Source organism: Lithobates pipiens, unplaced genomic scaffold (assembly GCF_037356315.1).
Source record: "Lithobates pipiens isolate NorthernLeopardFrog02 unplaced genomic scaffold, aLitPip1_a1.2 Scaffold_13, whole genome shotgun sequence".
NCBI classification, from domain to species: Eukaryota; Metazoa; Chordata; class Amphibia; order Anura; family Ranidae; genus Lithobates; species Lithobates pipiens.
The window spans coordinates 508,534,283-508,558,550 of NW_027507718.1; positions in this window are offsets into that span (position 1 = coordinate 508,534,283).

A 24,268-nucleotide genomic window follows, 5' to 3' on the forward strand; every position below is an offset into this window, starting at 1 on the left:
CTGTGCTTCTCTATCCCCCTGGTGGAGGCCATCCAGCACACAAACTGTTCCTCAGAACTGCGTCCTTGTGAGCTGGTGGGCGGGCGACGCGGGCCTCTGCTGCCCCGTCTGTTCGTCTCTAGTTCCACCCATTGTGGGAGGCGATGGTGTCCTCATGGACTCAGCTCTTTTCTGGGTCTACTACGGACTATTGTCTGCGATGGGGTTGCGTGCCGCTTGCTCAGAGAGGGAGCCCCACTGGGGATTGCCGCCACAGCTGGATATATTCTTGTGATCTGTTTGATTGATTTGTTTAATGCCCGGGGGAGGTCAGTTTGGTTGGCTTAATCTCTCTATCTATACACCTCCCTCTTTCCTCCCACTTTCTGACCCCCTTACAAGCACAGGTACAAAAGTTCAGTAGGGAGAGAGGTGCTTTTAGGCTGTTCCTGGAAGAGAGGGGATTTGGGGATTTTACCAGATATTCTTGACCTATGATTCATACATGTGCTTGCTTGCTATTCCAACTCTGAGATATTTATCTACCTGTCAGAAACCATGAACCATGAACCAGACCAAGACAGAAGTACAATTAAATCACACTTGTTTATTAATAAAAAAATAAAAAGGTAAATAGATTAAGCATAGTCAAAGCATAGCCAGAGTCCAGTAACCGGATCGAGTAGTCAGCCAGTCCAGGGTTCAATAACCAGATCGGGTAATCAGCCAGGCCAGAAGTCAAGTGGAGCAACAGCAAGCAGGATAAGGAGCCAGAAGGGATGTCAGCAAGCCAGTCTTTAAACAGAACTGCAGGAGATGGTTTCTTGTGATGTGACCAAGGCGAAGGCAGATATAAAGCGAGTTGGACAGCTTTAAGTAGGCAGGTCAGACGAGCATGATCAGGAACAGCTGGTAACTGTGGAGAGAGATGAGAGCTGGCAATTAGTCGACAGCTGAGCAGCCAGCCCAGAGAAGGAAGGGCTAAGCCAGCCCTGACACTACCAAGGCTATTTGCTGATATTCATCTCAGTGACTTTCGCCTTACCTCAGTATCCAGCTAAAAGTAAGCACTACATGTGTATTTTTATTTCTATTTTTCTATACTGGTTCTAGTAATGCCCATCATAGGTTATAGATACACATTTGTGTATATATATATATATATATATATATATATGTAAAAAAGTATACAAAATAGTTTCTATATCCAAATTTGGACAGTGGCCATTAAAATATGTTATTTATTTATTTCAATTATAGATTGAAATCATGGACAGGACACCACGCTCTATCAGTTTTGGGTCCCCTTAGTTTGGACCCATTTTAAAGCTCAGCCTCTTTTCCAATGCTGACCGCCTAGTGAGGTATGTTTGGAATTCACTGTTCACCCATTATGTTCCATTTCTTCATTGACATGTGCTTATTTTGTCTGCACATGCAATTTACTATGCATTTTTAATATGGTTTGACGTTTATATCAATGCTTGTTTATATGATTCCAACAGACTTGGACCTCTCATATCGCCGGATTTTCAGGCTGTGGTTCGGGCTTATCTCCCATTAATCTGCCCCCCCTTTTTGGCCTCCCCTATTTGGCGGACGTGTTTGCATCCATCCCTCTTTGTTTGGGTCACTGTGTGGTCAGTGCCGCCATTTTTCTCCTTGTCATCTTTCCCTGTCTTCGCTGTCTATCCCTAATGTAAAACATTAGGATACCTGCATGTGTATATTAAGTGCCTATCTATGGATAAAATTTCCATGTCCCAATTTGTGTATGCATATATCCTATATTTATTCATATCTTTATGAATTATAGATTGCATAGATTTCTATAACACTTGCTCCTCATGCAGAGTAATTACGCCAAACCTCAAAACGCATAGAGCTTCACTCTGTACAATCACACGAGTGTTGTAAATAATGGTTTGATTATGTTTTTATATCCATGATATCAATTGAATATGCATTTTTGATTAAAAAAAAAACCTTTATGTATTGATAAAAAAGAAGAGAAAATCTGCGCTACAGTGAAAAAAATATAAAAACAAACAAAATTATGTCATGCAGCAATTCAAAATATATACCAAAAATGCTATATAAACCAGACTTAAGAAAAGGAAGTGATAGAACTGCGCAATCCTTAATGTTTAAATTAAGGTGTGAATAAACACTAAGGTGCATATGTGCTCAATGTTGTGTAAAGTATCAACCTAAACCCCAACATGAAGATACATTAGCAACATATACCGTACAGATGAAACCACATAAAAATTAACACCAATTGTTATGAATAAGCACTAATAAAATCAATACTGAAATCCCAATAATAATAGTGCTTCAAGAAAATATGTGCAAAAAAAATTACTGAAGAGATCGAAAAAGATTATATATTATAAAAATTAAATAAATTAAAAAAGTCATTAAAAAGTCCAAGTAAGTGAATTCAACAGACAAATGTCCACAGTGACTTGTCCAAAAATCCAAAGCAAGTGTGATCGTGAGGCAAAAATTAAAGTGCACCACCACCGTGTAAATAACAGATGGCTCCTTACCAGATGCCCCAGTAAGGAGTGCGTATCATAAAGATCGAGACAAGGTATGCATCGGACTCGGATCATCAAAAGATAAGGGACCACTGGTGCCGGACTCAAACGAATACGACCAAGAAGCAGATGTTCACCGTAAGGAGGAAACAGACAATCCAAAATAGTGTAACACCGTTTATTAAAAAAAGAACATAAAAAGAAGTGCACTTACAGAAGTAAATGGACACAGAGCATATCGTCAATGGAAAAGCGTCGGCCGATCGCAAACTCCAAGCGATATCCTTATTCAGTTGCAACTTCCAATGAGGCAAAAAGCGTGTCACGCCACCCAACGCGTTTTGTGAAAAGATCACGTCGTCCTGGGGTATGGGTGACACGCCAAAATGCCCCAAATATATATACACACATCTTGGCCCAAATCACCTCCTCCATGGGACCACTCAGCCCCACTTCCGGGTATAGACCGGAAGTGACGTGTGCGGGTCAATTATAAATCTTAAAAGTAGGACCTAAATAGATCATAAATAAACAGTAAAAGTATTAACAGAGAACAACATACGTCCTCATCGTGGGGCCGGTATCCTAACAATAAATGTGTTGTAAAACAGTCCAGACGAGCCATGTTGTTCCTGAGGTCCAGCCAAGCCTCCGTATCGCCGCCAATGGGATACGAGGTCAGGGGTCGGAGCGGCGGAAGTGACGCGCAACAGCGTCGTCACGCATCACTCTATGCTGAGCCAGCAGCCTAGTACCGCCCCTCCCATGGCGTGATTGGATAGAAGCATCACATCCCCGCCCACCGCGGACATGTGAGCGCTCCAACACAGCCCGGCCTCGTTCCCATTAGACAGAGAAAACGGCTGCGCACGCATGCGCAATGCCTAGACAGAACCTCGTCTCGCCAGTTAGGCAGAGTGGCAACGGAACGACCGCATACCGACTCGCCCGGCCGGAACCAAGCCTCATTCTCCAATGTGTACACACAGCAGAGACGGGCACGCGCAGACTCTCCCCTCCACTGACAGAAGGCAAAGGGGAGCAGAGGAAGAAAGGGGGGAATTTCCAGCCGCACAGACCCACCCCAGCCCCCAAACGGACAGGACCTCCAATGTCCATAAATTCGAGCCCCCAGAGGAAAGGGACAAAAACAGGGGGGAGGAGGGGACTTGTTCCAATGTTAATAACATAACAATAACAGTTGTTCTCTGTTAATACTTTTACTGTTTATTTATGATCTATTTAGGTCCTACTTTTAAGATTTATAATTGACCCGCACACGTCACTTCCGGTCTATACCCGGAAGTGGGGCTGAGTGGTCCCATGGAGGAGGTGATTTGGGCCAAGATGTGTGTATATATATTTGGGGCATTTTGGCGTGTCACCCATACCCCAGGACGACGTGATCTTTTCACGAAACGCGTTGGGTGGCGTGACACGCTTTTTGCCTCATTGGAAGTTGCAACTGAATAAGGATATCGCTTGGAGTTTGCGATCGGCCGACGCTTTTCCATTGACGATATGCTCTGTGTCCATTTACTTCTGTAAGTGCACTTCTTTTTATGTTCTTTTTTTTAATAAACGGTGTTACACTATTTTGGATTGTCTGTTTCCTCCTTACGGTGAACATCTGCTTCTTGGTCGTATTCGTTTGAGTCCGGCACCAGTGGTCCCTTATCTTTTGATGATCCGAGTCCGATGCATACCTTGTCTCGATCTTTATGATACGCACTCCTTACTGGGGCATCTGGTAAGGAGCCATCTGTTATTTACACGGTGGTGGTGCACTTTAATTTTTGCCTCACGATCACACTTGCTTTGGATTTTTGGACAAGTCACTGTGGACATTTGTCTGTTGAATTCACTTACTTGGACTTTTTAATGACTTTTTTAATTTATTTAATTTTTATAATATATAATCTTTTTCGATCTCTTCAGTAATTTTTTTTGCACATATTTTCTTGAAGCACTATTATTATTGGGATTTCAGTATTGATTTTATTAGTGCTTATTCATAACAATTGGTGTTAATTTTTATGTGGTTTCATCTGTACGGTATATGTTGCTAATGTATCTTCATGTTGGGGTTTAGGTTAATACTTTACACAACATTGAGCACATATGCACCTTAGTGTTTATTCACACCTTAATTTAAACATTAAGGATTGCGCAGTTCTATCACTTCCTTTTCTTTATGTATTGATGTTTTTTAGATTTTGTATTAAACTATAGTTTTTTTCTATATTTCATTGTTTGCATACACTACTTTTGGATTCATTGCCCTATAAAATCCTGTCAGAGGGTCTACCTCGCGTACATCTATTGATGTATACCTCAATTAGTATTCCTATTTTTTCCTTCTTTTGCTAATGAATGCAGTTATGAATGATTATTACAGAGTAATGTCTGCTATTCTGTAAAGTTACATGAACATTTAGGTTACATATTTGTTGTATGTTGTTTTTTTTTTGTGTTTTTTTTTATTTAGGTGACTATAAAATGGTAATTATTTATGTTCATTCTTTAACTAGTTGCTGCCCGCCCACTGTCAAATGAGTTGTTCTGGGACGCCGTCATATGACGGCGTTTCAGAACGGTCGATCTAGCTGCCGCGCCGTGTTGCTAGGACACGGTGCGACCCCAATCTCTGGAAAGACCCGTGTCTGCGGCTCTTTAACTATGTGATCGGTTGTGTCCAATCACAGCTGGTCACATGTAAACATGGAGATGCCGGTAATCGGCACTCCTCGTCTCACACTGACAGAGTGTGAGGAGAGGAGAGCCGATCACTGGCATCTCCATGCAGGGGGACATCTACACATGTAATCAGGGCACTGGCCAACAGTGTCACCAATCAGTGCCCACCATTGCCCACCAGTGCCAGCAATCAGTGCCCACATGTGGCAGCACACAGTGCCCACTACTGCCCACAAGTGCCACCTATCAGTGCTGCCCATCAATGCCCATCACTGCTGTCGATCAATGCCTATCAGTGTTGCCCATCAGTGCCACCCATCAATGCCCTTCAGTGCCCATCAGTACCGCCTATTTGTGCCACCTGCCAGTGCCGCCTACGAGTGCCCACCAGTGCTGCCTATTAGAGCCCATCAGTGCCCCCTAACAGAGTCCATCAGTGCCACCTATCAGTGCTCATCAGTGCCATATATCAATGCCCATAAGTGCCACCTCATCAATGCCCCACAGTTCAGCCTATCAGTGCCAATCAGTGCCACCTCATCAGCGCACATCAATGAAGGAGAAAAATTACTTAGTTGCAAAATTTACTGACAAAAACTAAGTAAAAAAATATTTTTTTCTAAATTTGTGGTCTTTTTTTTGTAAAAAATAAAAAACCCAGCAGTGATTAAATGCCACCGAAAGAAAGCTCTATTTGTGTGAAGAAAATGATAAAAAAATATGTTTGGGTACAGTGTAGCATGACTGCGCAATTGTCATTCAAAGTGCGACAGCGCTGAAAGCTGAAAAATGGCTTGGGCAGGAAGGGGGTGTAAGTGTCCTGTAGGCAAGTGGTTAATCATACTACACTATTATGCAGGTCTCAGCATACCGGGTGCAATGGCTTGGTGGTCTGCTCAGATGTCTCCACAGCACTCAAGGTATGAGTTCAAATGCCAGCCAACCTACCATCCACTGGCTGAGTTTATTTTTTCAGTACACAAGCCAATTAAAATAAACAATCAAAAAAATTTAAACTGCACATTAACTAGTGTGTGATGTTTGGAATTCCCCCCATAATATTATTGAATACTTACATACCATTGCATGCATTTGGAGAGTTAATATAATAGAATCAGCCAAATTAAAGTGAATTGGCATTTGCCTATTTTCAGCATATGCTGCTTTGGCTAATAATCATTTGCCTTTTTTCCTGTGGGATTTGAACCCATGAGTCTTTCAAGGCTTTAGTTTTTCAAGGTATAAGTGCTGACCACTAGCCTATTGGGCTGAGCACAATTATATATACAAAATAATTTACTGGTGTTTGATGTTTTTAGTTCTATACAATAATGCTTAGCAAATGAGCCATTAATATAATGGAAACAACCATGCTCATGCTGATGTGGCATTGGCTATATCTTAAAAGAATTTGCAAAAATGGGGTGTGCCCCCAGTCTTTAAGGGGAACTCAACCCCAAAATTATTTTAAAAATTGGCATAGGGTCCCCTCAAATCCATACCAGGCCCTTCGGGGCTGGCATGGATTTTAAGGGGAACACCACACCAAAATGAACCAAAAATTTGGCATGGCCCCCCAAAATCCATACCAGACCCTCATCTGAGCATACAGCCTGCAAGTCAGGATTGAGGAGGATGAGTAGGTCCTGGACCATACCAGGCCACATGCCCTCAACATGGGGAAGGTGCTTTGGGGTGCCCACCAAAGCACCTTCTCCCCATGTTGATGGGGACAAGGGCCTCTTCCTGACAACCCTGGCCATTGGTTATCGAGGTCTGCAAGCAGGGGGATTATCAGAATCTGGAAGTCCCCTTTAACCACTTGCTTACTGGGCACTTAAACCCCCCTCAGTCCCAGACCAATTTTCAGCTTTCAGCGCTGATGCACTTTGAATGACAATTGCGCGGGCATACAACACTGTACCCAAATTAAATTTTTATCATTTTTTTCCCACAAATAGAACTTTCTTTTGGTGGTATTTAATTACAGCTCGGAGTTTTATTTTTTGCTAAACAAACAAAAGAAGATGCAAAAAAAAAAAATCATGTTTAATAGTTTGTTATAAAATTTTGCAAACAGGTCATTTTTCTCCTTCATTGAAGTGCGCTGATGAGGCTGCACTGATAGGCTGCACTGGTGGGCACTGATGGGCTGCATTGGTGGGCACTGATAGGCTGCATTGGTGGGCACTGATAGGCTGCAGTGGTGGGCACTGATAGGCATAGTTAAGGCACACTAATAGGCACAGATAAGGCGGCACCGATGGGCACAGATAAGGCAGCACTGATGGGCAAAGATGGGCACAGATAAGATGGCACGGATGGGTGGCACAGATGGGTGGCACGGATGGGTGGCACGGATGGGCACTGATAGGTACCACTGATAGATGGGACTGATGGGCACTGATAGGTGGCACTGATAGGTGGCTCTGATAGATGGCACTGCTGGGCACTGATGGGCGGCACTGCTGGGCACTGGTAGATGACACTGATGGGCGCGGATATGTGGCACTGGGGTGCAGCACATTTGTTAAGGCAGATTGTGGGCACTGCTGGGTGGCACTGTGGGCACTGCTGGGTGGCACTGTGGGCACTGCTGGGTGGCACTGACGGGGGGCACTTTTTATTAATGTGGCACTGGCAGGGGGCAGGTGGGCACTGGCAGGGGGCAGGTGGGCACTAGCAGGGCTGGCCGTGATCGGGACTGATGTCCCGATCACGGCCGCCAGTGATCGGCTTTTTTTTCTCCTCGCGCTGACAGCGCGAGGAGGAGTAATAGCCGATTACCGGCTCCGTTATATCACATGATCAGCTGTCATTGGCTGACAGCTGATCACGTGATAAGGGGTCGGGATCGACCCTTTGCACGGATCGGTGATCAGGCGAGTCTTGTAGACTCGCCGATCACAGAGCGCGCCGCAGGTGGGCACTGGCAGGGGGCAGGTGGGCACTAGCAGGGCTGGCCATGATCGGGACTGATGTCCCGATCACGGCCGCCGGTGATCGGCTTGTTTTTTTTCTCCTCGCGCTGACAGCACGAGGAGGAATAATAGCCGATTACCGGCTCCGTTATATCACATGATCAGCTGTCATTGGCTGACAGCTGATCACGTGATAAGGGGTCGGGATCGACCCCTTGCACGGATCGGTGATCAGGCGAGTCTCGTAGACTCGCCGATCACAGAGCGCGCCGCACGCGCCCCTCAGGGGGCGCGCAGGCCGCTCGTGCACGGGACTACGTCAATAGACGTAGTCCCGTAAAAGGAGATCCGCGCTGTAGCCGTCATTCGGCTATAGCGCGGGTCTCAAGTGGTTAATAAGGGGGCCTCCAGATCCCACCCCCCCAAGTGAATGGGTATCAGTTACATCGTACGCCTTCCCATTCACCAATTAAGTCTCAAAAATACAAATCACAAGAGAGTTTTTGACAAATCCTTTATTCAAAAGCTAAAAATAATAAAAAGTGTACATCCATCATCAATCACGGCGCTCAACGGACCTGAAAATTAGAAAAAAATCAAAACGCTCCACCTGGATGGGAGGGCTCCTGTCGTATGCTCTGCCCCATCTGACATCAAATGACGTCATAATGGGACAGGGTCACCCAGTTACATCACTGGGTGGCACCGCCCTTGCAAATATAACACCAGTCAAAGCGAAGAGACAGCAGTTAGCGGGAGCCCTCCCATTGAGGTGGAGCATTTGGATTTTTTGCTATTTTTTGGGTCCGCCGGGTGCTGTGATTGAAGCTGGATGTACCTCTTAGGACAATATCGATTATTTTTATGTCTAAAATAAAGGAATTGCCAAAAATGGTCTCTTGTGGTTTATATTTTTGGAGGGGGGGTCAGGATCTGGGATTCCCATTGTTAAAGGAGGTCTCCAGATGTCGGTAAACACCCCACAACCACTGTTTATGGTTCTGCGGAAGTGGCCATTGTCCCCATCAACATAGGGACAATGTGCCTTGGGGGTGTTGGTGCAGAGCCCCAACCACACCACAAAAAACACCCCCACATGCTGATGATATGTGGACTGATCTGGCTCAGGAGCGGGGGGCACTCTCTTTTCCATGGCCTGATACGCTGAGCACTGAGATCAGGATCTGGTATGGATTTTGTATGGGGCCCCCATGCCATTTATTTATGTTACATTTGTGGTGGGGGTTCCTCTTAAAACCCATACAAGCTGGAAGGGACTGGTATGCATTGAGGAGGTGGTGGTGGTGGGGGGGGGGGGGGGGGGCATGTGGTCTGCTTGTCTTGTGGTTATATTGCCAGAAATGACTTGCAGCCATGGAAAACTATTCAAATAAAATTTTTTGATGCTTACATGTGTCATTATTGCTACAGCAGGAACAAATGCAACACTTTACAGGCAGACTAAGGGGACCCCCCAGACACTATTTTGAATATAAAATCTCACTTTAAACCTTATTCACCCCTTCGCACTATCCCTTTAAGGGGTTTGCCATTCTGAGAGGCGGGGCTGCTGAGACTATTATATGCAAATATACATCCTCTCTGTGCCAAGGCCCAGCTACCGGGAGGCCACATATTTTCATGCGCTATGCACCAACTGTTTACAATCACCACTCCTTTAAAAATGATAACTTAGACCATATATACATAGTGTATTTACAGGGACATGTACAAATACAGGAAGTCTAATGTGCAGAGAAAGAGGCAGTGACATGTGTGCATGCCCAGTAAGTAAATGTGTGCGAAGAATCACTACACACAACAGTCTGATAGAGCCATGGAATTCAGCTTTGGAGCAGGGTTTTTTTTTTTTGCTCTTTTTTTTTTTTTTGGGGGGGGGGACTTGTATAATTAAATACTTTTTTTATGCAACTAGATTTACTGTATATACTCAAGTATAGGCTGACCCGAATATAAGCCGAGGCACCTAATTTTACCACAAAAAACTGGGAAAACATATTGACTCAAGTATAAGCCTAGGGTGGGAAAATGCAGCAGCTACTGGGTAAACAATACCCATCTGCAGCCTCACTGTGCGCATTTGCAGCCTCATTGTGCCATTTGCAGCCTCACTGTGCCCATCTGCAGCCGTACCTTTGATTACTAAAACAGCGGGTGTCTCCCACTGTGTTATGCAGTCTGTTCAGCCATCCATTGTAATAAAGCCCTGCCTCCTTCTCGTCCATGATAGATGGAACATGGATACAGTTTCCCAGCATTGTATCAGTGTTTCTCTATCACGAATAAGAAGGAAGCGGGGCTTTGTTACAATGGACAGCCGAACAGTCTGCATAACACAGCGAGAGACACCTGCTGTTTTAATAATCAAAAGGTACGGCTGCTGTACGGCTCACTTGAGTATAAGCCGGGGGGGGGGGGGTTTCAGCCTAAAAAGTGGGCTGAAAATTTTGGCTTATACTCGAGTATATACGGTACTAAATATTTAAAGGGGTATGAATAGTTTCCACTAGAAAATATGTACAGTATTTATAGTCTGCAAAAGTAAAACAAAGCAAAAGAGAACCGACTTTTTATTTCAGCATTAGTATAAACATTTGGTACATTCATATACTTGGGCCAAAAAATAAAAGGCATGGAAATGATGCTCCAGCATTTTACAATATAGTTAGAAGGGCCCTGCTCAAAAGAGTCTACAAGGGTAGGACACTAAAACGTAGACACATTAAAAAATCACATTATAAAAGTAGGGGTACAAATCAAGCAATAACCATAACAAACACTTTTGAGGATCAGAACTGTTTACCCCAAAACCCTAAAAAAGAAAGTGCAGAATTATAAGCAAAAACAGATACAATTATTACAAACTCAAAAATGCAGCATGCAAACAAAATCAGCACACTTATGTTTGGAATCAGCATGATGCTTCATTTTCATCTAAGCCATTACGTAATACATAAACTAGATTAAAATTAACAGTTGTAAATCTAACATGTGAGAATTAGAAGTAACTAGAACAAGGTCAGAATGGACAAAGACACAATTTTGGAAACCATGCCCACAAAAAACACACTTTTGAGTGCCTTAAAGTGGTTGTAAACTCATCCCCACAACTTTGTCCCATGTAAATCAGCATAAAAACCCCTAAAGAACACTGCTTGTAGATATATCCTCATTTGCTGAGTATTGTTGTAATCCGCTTTGTTCTTTAGAATGACATCACTGAGCATGCGCAAATCTCCCCTGATTTACGGCACAATCTGTGTGCTTTTCTGTCTATTATCAGGACTTCCTACGGCACAACACTGAAATCCCACGAGACTGCATAATCACTCAGAGCTTCCTACTACACCCCATGTGACCATATGACCTCACATGCAGTGTAAACCTGGGCATCAGACAGCATTACTGCACTCTTAGCAGCTGCAGCTGATAAGACTGACATACGCAAACACTAGATAATCGGCACAAATAAATACTATGAAATAAAATAAGTCAGCTATGAGCAGGGAAGCAGGATTGCCATAGAAACGTTGGATTGAGAAGGATGCTTGGTTAACAGTACAGGAAGTGCTCAATGTAAGGGCGGAAATACATTCTACTGTGGACTCAGAAAACAATACTTAAGAAGCAGCTGCCTTACCCCTGGAAACAAGTTTTTTTAAGTTTCTTTAAACAGTAAGTAGTATGAGATTTGGGCTGGATTACAGTGGCTATCGTTTGATAATTATTTATTATAATGGACTAAATGAAAAGAAGCATCACAGTGGGAGAGTTTACTTCTTCTTTAATGCAAAACTATACCAGCAAACATATAAAGCAATCACCAAACCACAGCCTTAGTGGTGTGTGGGTCAGGCCTTATGCGCCCCCCCCCCCCCAAAAAAAAATAAAAATAAACTATAGATCAATTTGTAATATATACACAAAGATTCAGGCCAAACAACCACCACACTGTAGGCCTTTATATAACCTACATAGAATTCATAATAGACCCACCCAGTAAAGGACACACCCACCAGTCTAATTGATTCTGTCTCTTCATGTAGGCCTCAAGTGCTCACACCTGTTCATCAGAAACACATTTTTTACAAATGAAAGAATGCCTCAGCATGTATACGTGTGCAGGCTAAACCTAAAACCTAAAATGTCTAAGGCTCTGGCCAGGATCAATGATACTAAAAATCTAAACATTAAACTTGTACTTTGTTGGGCATTTGGAGGGTATAAAACAAGAAATGACAACTTTGTGAGTGCTGCTTCACACAAATTGTTGACAAAGCGCATATGTCATTCATCATCAGCATACAACATTAAAATATGTGTGCAGCATCACACCACATCCATATCTGGGCCAAAACACACAGTTCTAGATTTGGTGCAAATTAATAATTTATTAATTGAAATATAATATCATTTCTTGGGTTTCCATGTTTTGAAACCCAAGAAATGGGTACTATCAGCATGCTTAACCTTGAAATTGGTTAAGTTTCGCTAGGTAAGAGGCTGCAATTAGTGGTGGGGAAATGTTAAAGCGGGAGTTCCGCCGTTTTTTTTTTTTTTTTTAAAGTCAGCAGCTACAAATACTGCAGCTGCTGACTTTTAAAATATGGACACTTACCTGCCCAGCGCGCCCGCGATGTCGGCACCCAAAGCTGATCTCTCGATAGGCTCTCGGGTGCTGCCACCCCAATCTTCGGTATGGGAATCAGGAAGTGAAATCCCTACTGCGCGTGCGCGAGTCGCTCTGCGCAATAAGGATGGTCCCTGCTGTCTCTGGGATCTGCGTGTTTCCCAGCAGACAGCGGGGGGCCCCGCAGGAAGTGGTGTAATAGCTGCAGAATCTGCGGCTATCTATGCCCAGAAGTGGGTGCAGATACCTGTATTATACAGGTATCTGCACCCCCTCCCCCCTGAAAGGTGCCAATTGTGGCACCGGAGGGGGGGAGAGTTCCGATGAGCAGAAGTTCCACTTTAGGGTGGAGCTCCGCTTTAAGGCTGATTATTGTCCTTGCCCATGGAAAACCTATGACATGATTTGCAATGGTGGTGGAACCCTCCTATGCATAAATACTACATTTAGACATAATTAATGGAAGGACCTGAGTCAGGAGTTATGTTTAACAACATAGGGGGCCAGACAACTTTTCTATGTGAAGTGGCATGCTTGGGAGTCGAGCCATCAACCCCAGTGCTGCTAAACAGAAGTACTAACCACTTAGCCACTGTGCTGCCACATGGATAGAGGCTGCATCTCTGTGCTGTCAAACAGTCTCAGGGGCGCAATGAGTTAATCAATGCAAATGTACTGTAGAAGGCCAGACAGCCACTGAACAACCTGTTTCTGGTATATGCCATGTGTTTTGAAGGCTCAGTACGAGTTACTATTGTCAGCATGCATGCTGAACCATCTCGAAATTGGTTAGGTTTTGCTTGGTAAGAGGCTACAATTAGTGGTGGGGGGGAAATGTAAAGGCTGATTTTTGTATTTGCCCATGGAAAACATATGACGTGATTTGCAATAGTGGGGGAACCCTCCTACACATAAATACACATAAATACTGCCTTTCTTTGAACATATACCTGTGGTGGAATGACATCAGTCAGGAGTTATGCGTCTTGATTTATTCTATGAATAAAATATCTTCGTGGGTGAGTGTATAATAGTGATATTACCCTCTGAATTTTGGGAATGACATTTTGATTTCTGATGTGGGTACGCATATCACATTTTTTTGGACTCAAATTCTGATCATTTGGAAATACTAAACAACACACAAAATTGTGACTCATTTTAAATTTGCATCAGCAATGGTATTGTTTGTGGTTTGTAAAGACACCTGTGTGAGTTTGGGTAAAGATTATTGTGAGATGGAGAGTAACAAGTGAAAGTGAACATGAAAACATTCCACATTCTAGCATTCTTAAAAACAAAATAGATGAAGAAGAAGCAACATTGTTGCAAGGAAAATTTCTTTCAGAGAGATACATTTCATCTCATCATTAAAAGTACAGTATTCATTTGGGGAAGTTACAATTGTACTATTATAATCAATGGCTGAAACTTGCAATGAACTAATAGTGTGGCTTTTAACTCTCAAAAATGCATTTTAGCACAGCGCTAATATACTATAAAAGCCATGGGAGTTAAAATTAGAGTAGTTTTCCTTACTGAGCATGCTCAGTTGTGCTAGCACCTAGAAAAAAGTGGGAATTTATCTCTTCTCAGACTTTTAAAGATATTTCAGGGTATAAATCACCTTTTCACACAGTTTAAAAGCAGATTATCTTTAAACAATATCCTGCATATTTTAGTACCATGTAAGTAATTATATCATGCTCTAAACATTGTTTCCATGTGCACTACTCCAGGTTCTAGCAGAGTAAGGGTTTGGGCGCTATTTGTTTTCTGGGTTCTATAGTAAATTTACCTGCTCTACTCTTCATTTTTTTATTTATAAATGTTTATTTACTATTATTATATTTAATATTGTTTTTATATAACTATTATGTTAACAAGAAGTTAATATTTTCGAACTGAACCAATATTCAGTTTGCTTAAACAATTGGGCAGTGTACCTATGTTACTTGTTGGTCTCATGAAGGGCTGTGTTTATGGCTCAAAACCTTTGACAAATTGATCTTGTGATGTACAGTAATAAACTCATTTCATAATAATGAAGAAATAAATGGGGCAACCTCTAGTCTTAATCTTTTATTCTTCCATATAATGGGATCTGATGAACTAGTCCCCGCTACAAGCACTCCATTTGAAATTCAGGTGTGCTACCTACCTCTTCTGTATATGTTGAAAGGCCAGTATGGTGGCCTGTATTTATGGGAGGAGCCCGGAGGAGTAATTGATCAGCCCGTTCAGCTGTGTTCCTTATCAGCCAGTACGGTGGCCGGAATTTATGGGAGGAGCCCAGAGGGGTATTTAATCAGCCCATTCTGCTGTGTTCCTTGTCGGTTCCGGTGTGCAATACTAGCTACGCCACAGATCTAGGGCCGACTATTCGAGACCGTTCGATAGAATGAGTGCAGTGTTCGTGAGTTCCGTCTTCATTGAAGTCCTGTCTTCATCCTCGTGTTACAGTCGGTTTTGCCGTCGTGAGCGCTCGTGTATTGTCTGAGGCGCAACACTCGAAAACTTGCCGGTGTCGTGCAACGCATCTGGTTCGGCGGTCACGGGTAGGGCTTCGGCTCCCATTTCTCATTTCATGTTATTCATGTCACTAAACTGTGATCTGTTGTACTCACGAACCACTCGCTGAAATATCACCTTCGTATTTTTCCGATATCGTTCACGCGTCCGTTACCTCTAAACATTTGTGCTCCTTGCTTCTCGAAAGAAGTCGTGGTCATCCGTTCGTGACACCACATCGAGCATTTCATTTCACAAACCCGCTATACCGACCAAATCACTGGTCTCTACTGAAACGTCCGAATCGTTCGGTTCATTTCGAAATTCCCAATCAGATGTTCTAAATTCTAATTAACCGGCTCATTTTAATCATTTTAATCATTGCATTTCATTTCATTCTTCTCGAAAGAAGTCGTGGTCACTCGTTCATGACACCACATCGAGCGTTTCATTTTTCAAACCTTCCGCATACCAAATCACGGGTCCCTACGTCCGAATCGTTCGGATCATTTCGAAAATTCCCAAACAGACGTCCTAAATTCTAACTAACCGGAGAGTTTCAATCATTTCAATCGTTTCAATCATTTCAATCGTTTCGATCATTTCTATCATTTCAATCGTTTCGATCATTTCTATCATTTCGATCATTTCGATCATTTCAATCATTTCATTTCATTTCATTTCGGTCACGAGTCGCGCTCCGATTCGAATCTAGTCGCATCTCCGATGCACCGATTCGCTCCGGTGTGCCCCAGTTGTCGGCCTCATTTCAATACATGCTCCAGGGACAGAATCATTCGCAGGTTCAGCCACAGTTTTCGATTCTTGTCTTTGTCATGGCATATCATTTCTGGTCACCTATCACGCCCCGTTACGAATCCAGTCGCATTATATCGATGCACCGATTCGCCTCGGTACGCCCAGTTGTTTGGCCTCATTTCTATACATGCTCCAGAGACGGATTCTTTACCGAATCGGTGGGCCACTCGTTGATTCCGGTCTCTGTCATGGTATGTCACTTATTACGCTCCGATTCGAATCCTGTCGCAGTTATGTGCACCGATTCGTTCCGGTGTGCCCAGCTGCTTCGCCTCATTTCAGTACATGCTCCAGAGACAGGGTTCACCGTTGATTCTTGAGCGCAGCCGTTGATCCCTGTCTTTGTCATGGGTATCATTTCGTTTCACCTATCACGCTCCGACACGAATAGTCACACCTATGTTCTAATTCGTCTCGGCGTGCCCCAGGACTGGCCTCATTTCAGTACATGCTCCAGAGTCCGTTTCGTGCTCAGTCGCAAAGTTACAGCATGGCGATTCGGGCCTCTGTCATGGCGGATTCACTCATTTCACTCATCTCACTGACACCTCCTGCACCTCGGTTCAAACCCAGTTGTTTTACAAATTCGGGTTCTGGACGGGGGGCCATGCTCATTTGGCCTCATTTCACTAATTGCCTCATTTCAGTACATGCTCCAGAGTCCGGCTCGCTGTCAGTGGCGCCTGTGACACGACCGAGCTGCGCTTCTGCCATGGCAGGTTCTCATCAAAGGCAACATTTCGTTTATGTTTGTTCGTCTCATTTCATTTCATTTCAAAAAAAAAAAAAAAGAAAAAAAAAAAAAAAAGGGGGGGGGGGGAAAGGAAGAAATAATAATAATGAAAAAAAAAAAAAAAGGGGGGAAAAGAAAAAAATATATATATATCTAAAAAAAAAAAAAAAAAAACATTTCATTGTGTTTGTCTCATTTCATTTTTTATGTCATTTCGTTTCATTTCAAAGCTCACCACTCCCATTAGGAGTCACCGTTTGGCCAGTTGTCTATGACAGGTATGGAATCCTCAACTGATTTTGCCTTTGTGTTTACAGGTCAGTCAAGTCCAGCAGCACCCTCCATGCACTGATTCATCTAGGCATGCCCCAGGTGTCTTGACCTCATTTCGTTCTGTGCTCCGCAGTTCCAACTCATCATTGATCATAAACATACCAATTCTTGTCTATATCATGGCAAACATTTCATTTATTTCATTCCACATATTCATCGCTTACCAACTCAAATCCCTCAAACCAGCAACGCATTAATCCGCACCCGTCTTTTCAGCCTTATGGGTATAACTCAACAATTCATATCGGATTCATTGTCATCTACTCCACGATCGTTGGGTCGGATTTATCACATAACCAATTCATAGGATTCATTTCACACCTACATCCGGTTCATATCGGATTCATTTCGCACGCATCCAAGTACAACTCTGTGCAAGCTTATTGCTAGCACGCATCCAATCACAAACATCTTGCAGTCATCACAAGCACACCCAGGCATAACTCCCTGCAATCGTGGCAGACTCACATCCAAGCATAAACTTCTTGCAATCATTGCAAACACGCATCCAAGCATGGACTTCTTGCAATAGTTGCTAGCACACATCCTAGCATAAACTTTGCAGTTGTCGCTAGCAAGCCCCAGGCACGAACCTAGTACTATCCTTGCTGGCAGGCAGTTCTGGCTGGCTCAGTACATTGCTGGGTAAGGCCTGGATATCTTCCTAACGTATGTAGTATAACGGGGTGCTATATTGTAGGTAGGTTGATCCAGGGAGAAATCTGATCGCCGCTCGAGAGGTCAGGAAGGAATTTTTTCCCCTGCTGTAGCTAATTAGAGCATGCTCTGCGGGGGTTTTTTGCCTTCCTCTGGATCAGCTGTGGGGATAGCATTGGGTGTGTCGGGTTGTGCAATGTTGTTCGTCTAAATTGTTGATTTTGTCATGGGCTGGGTGGACTTTGTCTTTTCAACCTAGCTAACTACGCATCCTAGCATAACTTCTTGCAATCGTAGCAAGCACGCATCTTGGCATAACTTATTCAGCCTTTTCAGGTCATACTGCTCACAGCTCTGTGTCCGGACGTCTGCGACACCACCGAGTCCAGCCACCACAAACGCATCTCCAGTGACGTTAACTCCCTTGCTATCATTGTGAGCACACATTTAAACGCTACACTTGCTATCACGGCTAGGCGTGCAACTTAGCATAACTTGTGATCGTTGCAAGCATTTTGTTGGCACTCAGCCACACATCTTTTTCAGCGGTACTCATTTGGCCACTTAGCCCCAGTGACTACGCCACTCGCCATCCCTGACGCTCATTTCTCCCGTTGGGCAGTTGAGTTCAGCTTCCGTCCTACACCAGAGGTCGAGTTGCCACACGCAGCTGGCTTCTTCTCGTAACACGGTCAGGCTATATCTAGCCAGCACCCGAAATTTCTATCCTTACAGGACCCCGGTGAGCCGTCTGTTGATGGCCCATACAGTAAGATCCCCTCTAACGGGTATCCAGAAACATCTGCCAACGCTAGACGCTTGCTCATCACAACTGCCATCTTTAGGGACATGTAGAACATCCTCGCACGCCAGTTTCCCCCTTGACAAGCTGATCCTATCAGGTCAGTTTTTCAAACACTTCACCCACACACAGGGGCACACCTAGAAGCAGCTTCAGTCTGTTTCGGGTATGCTCAGTTCTGCAATATGGTCATTCCCCAGGGTTGGCCTTTATGTCATGCATCCTCGTCTTCTCCTCCCAGATTCAGGGCCCCTGTCAGACCCTTAATCTGGATGCCACGGATCTTTCAATATCAGAGGTTCCGTACTACGTAGATCGGTATATCATGTTTATACCATCCATCTCGCCCCTATCACCCCAGCTAGGGACAGATGTAGCGACCATCACAGGCTTCGCTGCAATTTTTGGCCACCATCAGGCAACCAGCTGAGATTATTGCAAGATAGGTCTAAATCCTTAGCAGTCATGTCCTGCCTGGGTAGGCTGGTACAGCTGTCGTTATAATTCAGTTTAAAGTTGACTATACATTGTTCCTGGCCTAGAGCAATCTCGTAGTGGATGCGCTGTCGTATTTGACTGGAGCCGATCCAGTGTCAGCCATTGTCCTTGGTCAGTCTCACCTAAACCCCGGTTTAGTACTGTATCTACAAACAGCGACCAAACTCGTAAACGTCTCACTTTCTCGCAACATGCTCAAACTACCAGACGGCCTGGAGGGCCTTCAGAAATTCCGGACACACCACTCCTATGAAACCTCCAACATCAGGCAGTTACTGGCCTTTCCGTCATACCCAGCTGCCTATCTCATAACGCTGTTCGGCCATACCTAGCCGGCAGGCAACATTTATTGTCCTTGCCGGACCCCACAAACCTACTTTATTCATGTTGAACCGTGCTTCGTGAAGTCCAGGAAATCCAACCGATGGTCGGTGACAAATGCTTACCCGAACGGGTGACATCCTTAAGGGTATTCCGACCATCCTGACTATCCCCTCGTTTGCTCTCTCCCCTAGCATGGTCCTACAAGCAGCCAGGTGTTGGCCTACTACAGGTTCCTGTGACCTGGCAAGTTCACCTGCGGTAATCCAGCACGCCGAGAGCTATGTAGACGCTACTTAGCCTGATACAAAGATCACTTCGTACTTCCCCTAGCGGTTTCAAAGAGCCGCAAGTAAGCTCCAGCGTAGACATCCACTTTTACAGAATCGGTAACAGTGGGTCCCCAGACGATGTCATTGAATAGCTAGGCAGGTAGGAGTCTGCCTGCTTCACCCAGTACAGCCACAATCCTCAGGTGGAAATAGCTCAGGCATCTGTTAAACTCACTCAGTGATCAAACTCAATCAATAAAGAGCAATTCCCTACCAGTATGTTTTTGCCCCCTTATTTTGGTATACCGTACGTTAGACCAGGGCACACCCTCAGGTCTATTTCAAGTGGTAAGTTTATGTTAACCCTGTTTGTCATCGTTATACGTATCGGACATAGGGCTCTGAACCATAAGTTGAAAGGCCAGTATGGTGGCCTGTATTTATGGGAGGAGCCCGGAGGAGTAATTGATCAGCCCGTTCAGCTGTGTTCCTTATCAGCCAGTACGGTGGCCGGAATTTATGGGAGGAGCCCGGAGGGGTATTTAATCAGCCCATTCTGCTGTGTTCCTTGTCGGTTCCGGTGTGCAATACCCACCCTCCCATCCCCTTTTTAGGGCATTTCTCAAGGCATCATACTCCTCACAGAGTACTCATTTCACTTAATTTCATGTTCATTTCATTTAATCCTCATTTCTTATCTAGGGTATGCCCCCTTATTTTGGTATACCGTACGTTAGACCAGGGCACACCCTCAGGTCTATTTCAAGTGGTAAGTTTATGTTAACCCTGTTTGTCATCGTTATACGTATCGGACATAGGGCTCTGAACCATATATATATATATATATATATATATATATATATATACTGTATATATGCAGTGCATCCGGAAAGTATTCGAAGTGCTTCACTTTTTCCACATTTTGTTGGATGGATTCAATTCATTATTTTCCTCAAAATTCTACAAACAATATCCCAAAATGACAACATGAAAGAAGTTTGTTTGAAATCTTTGCAAATTTATTAAAAATAAAAAACAAAAAAATAAACCCATGTACATAAGTAAAATTAAGCTCAGGTGCATCCGGTTTCCACTGATCATCCTTGAGACATGATTGGACTCCATCTGTGGTAAATTCAGTTGATTGGACATGATTTGGAAAGGCACACACCTGTCTATAACAGTGCATGACGTTTCAAGATATTCTTACCTTAACCACTAGGCATCTGCGCTCTAGCCAAAAGACGGCTACAGCGTGGCGCTCAATTGCTGGGAGGGCGTCCCTGGACGTCCTCCTGTTTACTTCCTCCCTGCGCGCATTGGGGGAAATCTGTGTTGGCCGTGTCTCTTGGACACAGCCAATTACAGATCGTGCTAAATGGCAAATCACAGCGGCCATTTAGCACTCGATCGGAGTGTTCAATGCAAGATGATCTAATGTAATGATGATGTAAAAATATGAGATCATCATAATAAATTACAGTGCCACACTAACACAACACAGTGCCCACATTACCTATCAGTGCCATCTGCCCCCAGTGCCATCTATCAGTGCCAGTTTGTCCCCAGTGCATCTGTCCCCAGTGCCACCTGTCACCAGTGCCAACTGTCCCCAGTGCCACCTATCAGTGCCATCTGTCCCCAATGCCTCCTGTCAGTGTTACATACCATCTCTTATTAGTGTCACATGTCATAAGTGCCACGTATCAGTGCCATCTGTCATCAGTGACACCTGTAAGTTTCATGTGTCATCAGTGCCACGTATTAATGCCACCTGTCATCAGTGCCACGTATTAGTGCCATCTGTCATCAGTGCCACATCAGTGTCACGTGTCATCAGTGCCACATATTAGTGCCATCTGTCATCAGTGTCATGTGTCATCAGTGCCACGTATTAGTGCCATCTGTCATCAGTGCCACATCAGTGTCATCTGTCATCAGTGCCACATCAGTTTCATGTGTCATTGTCCTGGTGCTCTAGGGCCTTCCAAGTGTAATAGGTAGTCAACAAGTTAGATGTGTAATTTATGCTCCTAGAACACGTGATGGTGCTCCCTGCATGTTGGGCCTCTCTATGTGGCCAGGCTGTGAAAAAGTCCCACACATGCGGTACCGTAATACTCAGGGGGAGTAGCAGAATGTATTTTGGGGCATCATTTGTGGTATACACATGCCATGTGTGAGAAATAACCTATTACATTGCCAATTTTGTGGAAAAAAAAATCTTAATTTTGCAAAGAATTGTGGGAAAAAAACAACATCAAAAACCTCACCATGCATCTTGCTAAACACCTTGGTCTACTTTCAGAAAAGGGGTCATTAGGGGAGAATTTGTACTCTCCTGGCTTGTTCAGGTCACAAGAAATGAGCCACCAGTACATCGGGTGTGATCAATTTTTTATGATTTGCACCACAGCTTGTAGAATCTCTAACTTTCACAAAGACCAAATAATATCCACTAATTCGGGTTATCTTTACCAAAGATATGTAGCAGTATAAATTGTGGCCAAAATTTCTGAAGAAAAATTAATAATTTGCAAAATTATATCACAGAAACAAAAAAAAATCTGTCTTTTTTCATTTATAGTGCAAAAAATAAAAAACACAGAGGTGATCAAATACCACCAAAAGACAGCTCTATAAAAAAAAATTCATTTGAGTACAATATTACATGACTGAGTAATTCTCATGCAAAATGTGAGATCACCGAAAGCTGAAAATTGGTCTGGGCAGGGGGGGGGGGGGGGGGATTTAAGTGCCCAGTAGGCAAGTGGTTAAAAAAGGAACACATAGTTTACAGAAACAAAGTTATAATTGTATTGGTTTTACTGTGTTATGTAAAGTGGTTTAATGCTTTAAACAAATGGTCTTTTATTTATGAGTTATTTATTTTATGAGTAAAAATTTTATTTATTTTTAAAGTTAAATGTTTTTTTATTTTTAACTACACTTTCCTGTCATATGTCCATTCCCAGATCAATGTCCCAGTGGCACCATTAGCTTAATATTTTCCCATGTTCATGCTGTCTATTTCCAGTCCCTGTTATTTAATGAATACAAATCATAACCCATTTCAGTTGAACCAACTACTTCATAAAAAATCATGAATATAAATTTGAGTGGGTAAACATGTAGCGCTAAAAAATATATAAGAATACACAATGTGAAAATATAAGTGAATAAGTCCCAACAAAATAAATGTGAAGACAGTGAATGGGTTCCAAAGGTCTGTCCAACCGAATGGGGGTTTCACCCAAACTGGAATTATGATGACCAGTGAAACAATTTGACATCCGTAAACTGGTAATATCCAAAAAATGGTAGAAATGGTTACTCTTACTGCATCCCAAGGATCTGAGAGCCAGTGGCATCAGATCGCACAGGCATACAGTGGGGATCGAAAGTTTGGGCACCCCAGGTAAAAATGTGTATTAATGTGCATAACGAAGCCAAGGAAAGATGGAAAAATCTCCAAATGGCATCAAATTACAGATTAGACATTCTTATAATATGTCAAAAAAAGTTAGATTTTATTTCCATCATTTACACTTTCAAAATGACAGAAAACAAAAAAATGGCGTCTGCAAAAGTTTGGGCACCCTGCAGAGTTAATATCTTGTACTGCCCCCTTTGGCAAGTATCACAGCTTGTAAATGCTTTTTGTAGCCAGCCAAGAGTCTTTCAATTCTTGTTTGAGGTATCTTTGCCCATTCTTCCTTACAAAAGTGTTCCAGTTCTTTGAGAATTCTGGGCTGTCTGTCACGCACTGCTCTTTTAACCAGTTGCCGACCGCCGCACGCCGATGTACGTCGGTAGAATGGCACGGGCAGGCATAAGGACATACATGTACGTCCCTTGCCTCCCGCGGGTCGGGGGCCCGATCGGGCCCCCGCCCGGTGCCTGCGGCGGTCGGTTTTCGTCCGGGAGCGATCCGGGACGAGGGGGCGGCCATTCATTCATGGCCACCCCCTCGCGATCGCTCCCGACGAATAGAAATCCCCGGTGACATCACTTCCTCTCCTGTAATGTAAACACAGGAGAGGAAGTGATGTATTCTCTCCACCGTGTCGGTATTTTTCGTTCCGACACGGAGGAGAGCGGATCGGTGAGTTGCACCAACACTCTACACACACAGTAGAACATGCCAGGCACACTCACACCCCCCCTTTACCCCCCGACCACCCCCCCAATTACCCCTGCCCCCCAGTCACAGTGACAACAATGTCATTTTTTTTTTTTTTTGCATTGGTGTCATTTGTGACTGTAATAACTGTTAGGGCAGTTAGAGTTAGCCCCCTTTAGTTCTAATGTACCCCCCTAACCCCCCCAATAAAGGTTTAACCCCGTGATCACCCCCCGTCGCCAGTGTCACTAAGGCTGGGTTCACATTGCAGCGGTTTATGAGAACGAATGTGATTCGCACCGCACTGCAGTGCAAATCACATCCGATCTCTGTGCGATTAGAGTTCAGCCATTCGCCGCACCCGCCGCACCCGCCACACCCGCCGCACCCGCCGCAAATTCGCACGGG